Here is a 6,000-nt window from a genome sequence, read left to right as displayed (position 1 = left end):
GTGACCCCCAACAGCGGGGGGTGCGAATGCTCGGGGACCCCGGTTCCCAGGCGCAGGCGCCATCAGGCCAGCGCCCCGGGCCGTTTGTCCCGCTTGGTGCCGCCAGCGGCTTGTCCTGAGGAAGCCGTCGCGAGGGCGGCCGGACCGGTCCCTGGACCTGCCATCGCGTGTGTCAAAGGCAGACGGAGCCGCGGAGTCGGCGACGGGAGCGGGGACCTGTGTTTCCTCTGGCGGAAGCTAATTTGAGCCAAGTGCTCCCCGGAGAAAGGCAGGCACACATTTCCCCACGTCTGCCGCGGGCCCTTCGAGGACGGTGTTTCTGAGTGCCGACACCGGCGCCGCGTGCCCGGGGCTGTGCACTGTTCTGCAGGCTGCTCGCCGCCTGGTGGGCGCCGACGGCTCGTGCCTGGAGCACGGGTTCAGCGCCGTGGGGCAAACGCTGGGCTCTCCTGTCGGCACCCCCGCCCGGCCCCTGCAGGAGCTGCGGGCTTCTCTCTCGCACACACACTGCACAGGAGTGGGCTCGGCCAGGAGGTCGCTCTGTGGCTCCTCCACCTGGCCTGTGGCCAGTCACCTGTCCTCGGCCCCGAGACCCAGGACCCCGAACGACGGAGGCCCGGCTCCGAGTCTCAGAAATGCCGGTGGGGCCGGGGCCCGCCTGCTCCAGACGGCCCTGGGGGTCCTGGCGCTGCATTCAGACCTGCCACTTCCCGCCCACACGCCAGTCAGCCACTTGGGCACACGGCAGTCCTGTCCCTCCTGGAACTCAGACGCACCGGCAGCCACTGTCCCCGAGGTCACTGTCCCCGAGGCCACTGTCCCCGAGGTCACTGTCCCCGAGGCCACTGTCCCCGAGGTCACTGTCCCCGAGGCCACTGTCCCCGAGGCCACTGTCCCCGAGGTCACTGTCCCCGAGGTCACTGTCCCCGAGGCCACTGTCCCCGAGGTCACTGTCCCCGAGGCCACTGTCCCCGAGGTCACTGTCCCCGAGGTCACTGTCCCCGAGGCCACTGTCCCCGAGGTCACTGTCCCCGAGGCCTCCTGTGCAGGTGCACGCCATGCACTTCCATCTGAGCACATACAAACAACCACATGTGTGCACACGCAAACATGCCGAACATTCACATGCATGAGCTGAACACGCAGGAACGGAATACCCTGTGGGTGAATACACATACCATGTATGTTGTTGCAGGCAAACATGCACACGTGTGTGCACACGTGTGCAGCACAAGCACACTGCACAGGCATGCTGCACACATGTACAAGTGCTTGAGATGGAGGAGTCCTTGCAAGTTCTTCCCTAAAGTGGGTCAGCCCCTACTTCCCCAGGGAGGGCGTGAGGGCTGGGGGGCTGGACACGGGTGCTCCGGGGGGAGGGGAGGGCGTGAGGGCTGGGGGGCTGGACACGGGTGCCCCGGGGCGGGGAGGGCCGTGAGGGCTGGGGGGGCCTGGACACGGGTGCCCCGGGGGGGAGGGCCGTGAGGGCTGGGGGGCCTGGACACAGGTGCCCCAGGGGGGAGGGCCGTGAGGGCTGGGGGGGCCTGGACACGGGTGCTCCGGGGGGGAGGGCCGTGAGGGCTGGGGGGGCCTGGACACGGGTGCTCCGGGGGGGAGGGCCGTGAGGGCTGGGGGGGCCTGGACACGGGTGCTCCGGGGGGGAGGGCCGTGAGGGCTGGGGGGGCCTGGACACGGGTGCCCCGGGCGGGGGAGGGCCGTGAGGGCTGGGGGGCCTGGACACGGGTGCCCTGGGAGGGGAGGGCCGTGAGGGCTAGGGGGCCTGGACACGGGTGCTCCGGGCGGGGGTGGGCCGTGAGGGCTGGGGGTCCTGTACACGGGTGCCCCGGGGGGGGTGGGCCGTGAGGGCTGGGGGGGCCTGGACACGGGTGCCCCGGGGGGGGTGGGCCGTGAGGGCTGGGGGGCCTGGACACGGGTGCTCCGGGGGGGGGGTGGGCCGTGAGGGCTGGGGGGCCTGGACACGGGTGCCCTGGGAGGGGTGGGCCGTGAGGGTTGGGGGGCCTGGACACGGGTGCCCTGGGAGGGGTGGCCATGAAGGTTGGGGGGGCCTGGACACGGGTGCCCTGGGGGGGTGGCTGTGAAGGCTGGGGGGGCCTGGACACGGGTGCCCTGGGAGGGGTGGCTGTGAAGGCTGGGGGGGCCTGGACACGGGTGCCCTGGGAGGAGTGGGCCGTGAGGGCTGGGGGGCCTGGACACGGGTGCTCCAGGGCGGGGAGGGCCGTGAGGGCTGGGGGGCCTGGACATGGGTGCCCTGGGAGGGGTGGCCATGAGGGCTGGGGGGCCTGGACACGGGTGCCCTGGGAGGGGTGGGCCGTGAGGGCTGGGGGGGCCTGGACACCGGTGCTCCGGGGGGGGAGAGCCGTGAGGGCTGGGGGGGCCTGGACACGGGTGCTCCAGGGGGGTGGGCCATTGTGGGGAGCAACTCAGACTAGACTGTTACTCGAATTAAGACTTATTCTATGCATCTGCTCTCCCACAATATGGCGCTGGGAGAGGAGGAAACAGCTTCTACACAGCTGCCTCCAGTTCAACCAATAAACAGCAGGACCTGCTCCTGATTGGAGGAGAGCAGCGTACTCGGCGTGTGGGTAGCAGAGTTGGGATTGGTGGAAGAGGACTATAAAGGAGGAGAGAGACAACATGCACCAGGAACATCTATCTGAAGGAACACCTGTGCAGCCCCCGAGAGAGCCGGCTGGCGGTGTGCCTCTCCCCCGCGGAAGTGGGGAATGTGGCAGGGGGAACCGCCCTTCCACGGAGGTGGAAGGGTCGGTAGCCAACCCGGGAAGGACCAGCAGCAAACCCGGGGAGGGCCGAGCAGACGAAAGAACAGCGCAGGGTCCTGTGTCGTTCCTCCACGAAGAGGGGGAGCAACAGGGCAGAGGGCTAGAGGGCATTGACACGGGTGCCCCGGGGGGGAGGACCGTGAGGGCTGGGGGGACCTGGACACGGGTGCCCCGGGGGGGGTGGGCCATGAGGGCTGGGGGGGCCTGGACACCGGTGCTCCGGGGGGGGGGAGAGCCGTGAGGGCTGGGGGGGCCTGGACACGGGTGCTCCGGGGGGGTGGGCCATGAGGGCTGGTGGGGCCTGGACACGGGTGCCCCGAGGGGGCTGAGCTGTGAGGGCTGGGGGGGCCTGGACACGGGTGCCCTGGGGGGGCTGAGCTGTGAGGGCTGCCGGGAGCTGGGCTCTGGGTGCCCCAGGGGGGTGGGCCGTGAGCTGGGCTCTGGGTGCCCCGGGGGGGTGGGCCGTGAGCTGGGCTCTGGGTGCCCCGGGGGGGTGGGCCGTGAGCTGGGCTCTGGGTGCCCCGGGGGGGTGGGCCGTGAGCTGGGCTCTGGGTGCCCCGGGGGGGTGGGCCGTGAGCTGGGCTCTGGGTGCCCCGGGGGGGTGGGCCGTGAGCTGGGCTCTGGGTGCCCCGGGGGGGTGGGCCGTGAGCTGGGCTCTGGGTGCCCCGGGGGGGGGTGGGCCGTGAGCTGGGCTCTGGGTGCCCGGGGGGGGGTTGGGCCGTGAGCTGGGCTCTGGGTGTGGGCTCTAAGGGGCTCCTGTGCTTTGCACAGGCTGCAGCGCTGTCCCCAGTGCCGCCTGGAAGCCGTGTGTCTCACGGAGTGCTCTCTGGAACAAAGGCTGGTCCCTGTGGCCTGTCAGTCACACACCTGCGTGGCTGCCCTGTCGCCTCTCTGGGTGTCAGAAAGGCTGGGGTTCGGCGAGGCCGGCTTGCTTTCAATCAAGGGCATTTCCGGGCCCTCCGACGCGGCCTCTGAGTCTGGTGGCTCTGCGTTTGGCCCCGCGCCTGCTGCACGGCTGACGCACTCACCTATAAATCACGGAGGTGACAGGTGCCCTGTCAGCACCTGCTGACGGACGGCGCCTTCTCCACCATTACAGCCTTGTGACGGTGAGAAAATTAATTTAAGTGGTAGTTAATTTCTAATGAATTCCACCCAAGCGGCTAATATGGTCCCTCGGTGTTATGGTAACCTTCACGGATCATTGCATTATGTAAATAAATTCTGCTTTATGCCGGTTTATTAAAAAAAGAGTGAAGCTTGCGAGGTCTGCTCGCGTCTTCTGTGCACAGGCCCACGGAGCCACGCGCGGCCCCCCCGGGGCTGGACTCCTCTGCCCTCCCCTGGACCCGCTCTGCCGCCTGCTGCTGGGGTCCTGGACGTGTGTCCTGCCTCCACACTGGCCCGGTGGGAGTGCTCTCCAGCGAGGAAGAGGAGGGACTGCATGAAAGCCAGGGCCCACCCGTGACAGCTGAGAGCCTCGGCTGCAGACAGTCCCAGGGAGGGGTGGGCTCTGGGGGCTGCCGAGAGGAGGGGGCTGGGGCAGCTCAGGTGCAGGTCCAGCAGGCACGGAGGATACTCTGCTAGCAGCAGGTCCTGGCTCCCTGGTGAACCGCCTGGGCGCTCGGCGGCACTAGGCGGGAGGGAGGCGCGGGCCTCCTGACGGCGCGGGAACTGGACGTGCCCAGGGCCGTGCCAGCAGGGCAGTGACGGCTCCCAGCAGATCCCGCGCCCCAGGCCTCGCTAACCCTGCAGCAGGTCTGCCCAAGCTCTCTAGGCCTCCCCTGTGGAAGCCCCTCCCTGGGCCCTCCCCCACCCCCTCCTGGTGGCACCGCTGTCCCAGGCACGGCCTGCCCTCTGCACCTGTCCTGTCCGGGCACCCATACCCTGCCTGCCCCTGCTCTCTCCTTCCCGCCAGTGCTCGCCACAGGAGGCAGCAGCCATGGCCCAGATGCTGGGCCCTGACACCGGGTGAGACCCGCGTGGACTCAGGCCCTGGCCTCAGCCTGTCCCAGGCCCAGCGCTCGCAGCCTTTGGGGACTGAACCAGAGGAAGGAAGATCTGTCCCTGTCCCTGTCCCTGTCTCTCTCTCTGCCTGTCAAATTAAAAGCATGCCACAGTCATGCATGTACCTGGGTCGGAGCAGCCTGCAGGCTCTGGGGGACAGATGTTGGGGGTAGTATGTGCCTTCAGGTTCCGTGGGGTCACAGGACGGGGGTTCCCACCCAACCCAGAGCTGTGGGGTCACAGGATGGGGGTTCCCACCCAACCCAGAGCTATGGGGTCACAGGCTTTCTCCACTGCTGCTAGGCAGCGATTGTCCTCACCCGGTGGTGGGCGGGGCCTGTCATTGTGTCCGCAAATGGTAATGTGGGCGGGGCCTGTCCCTGTGGCCTCACACAGAGGTGGTGGGCGGGGCCTGGCCCTGTTTTGTCCGGGTTCACAGACTGGGCCTTCTTACTGCGTCCTGGAGTGGGGGATGGGGTTTCTGTGTCCTCAGGTGCGGAAGGGGTCGGGATCATCTCCCTGGCCTTCAGAGCGTCAGCGGTCAGTTCCGGTGTCAGGACATTGGGCATCCACCTGCGAGGAGTCAGGATCGCCACCCTGTATCCGCGCGGAAGCAGATTTCAGATGTTTCTAAAATAAGCAAAACTAAGGTGGTTTCTTTGTGGTTATCATGAAATATCTTACGGTAGTAACAGTCTGTTTTCAGCTGATAACAACTTCAATTGCATACAAAACCTCCACACTTTTATTTCTTCCTATTTACGGTATTGATGTCAGAATCTATATTTTTGTTGCACATCCAATATTATGAGCAATAAGTGATGCTTGTTTTTTTTAAAGAGTTACAGAGAGGAGAGGTCTTCCATCCACTGGTTCACTCCCTAATGGCTGCAACGGCAGGAGCCGGGCCAGGCCAAAGCCAGAGGCCAGGAGCTTGTTCAAGGTCTCCTGGAGCCCTGCTCCTGTGGGCAGCAGGCGCCCTAGCCCGGGGGCCATCTGCCGCTGCTTTTGCGCAGGCACAGCACAGAGCTGGGTCAGAAGTGGAGCAGCTGGGACACGAGCTGGCACCCACGAGGGTGCTGGCATCGTGGGCCGCGGTCTTACCCACTAAGCCGCAACGCAGACCGCCATCCATCTGTTTAATACTTTCGTCTTTTAACTTAGACCAGAGCTAAAAGGGATGAGTAGC

This window comes from Oryctolagus cuniculus, chromosome 14 (assembly GCF_964237555.1).
Source record: "Oryctolagus cuniculus chromosome 14, mOryCun1.1, whole genome shotgun sequence".
Taxonomy (NCBI): domain Eukaryota; kingdom Metazoa; phylum Chordata; class Mammalia; order Lagomorpha; family Leporidae; genus Oryctolagus; species Oryctolagus cuniculus.
The sequence above is the reverse complement of the archived record's forward strand: the minus strand, read 5'-3'. Positions refer to the sequence as shown.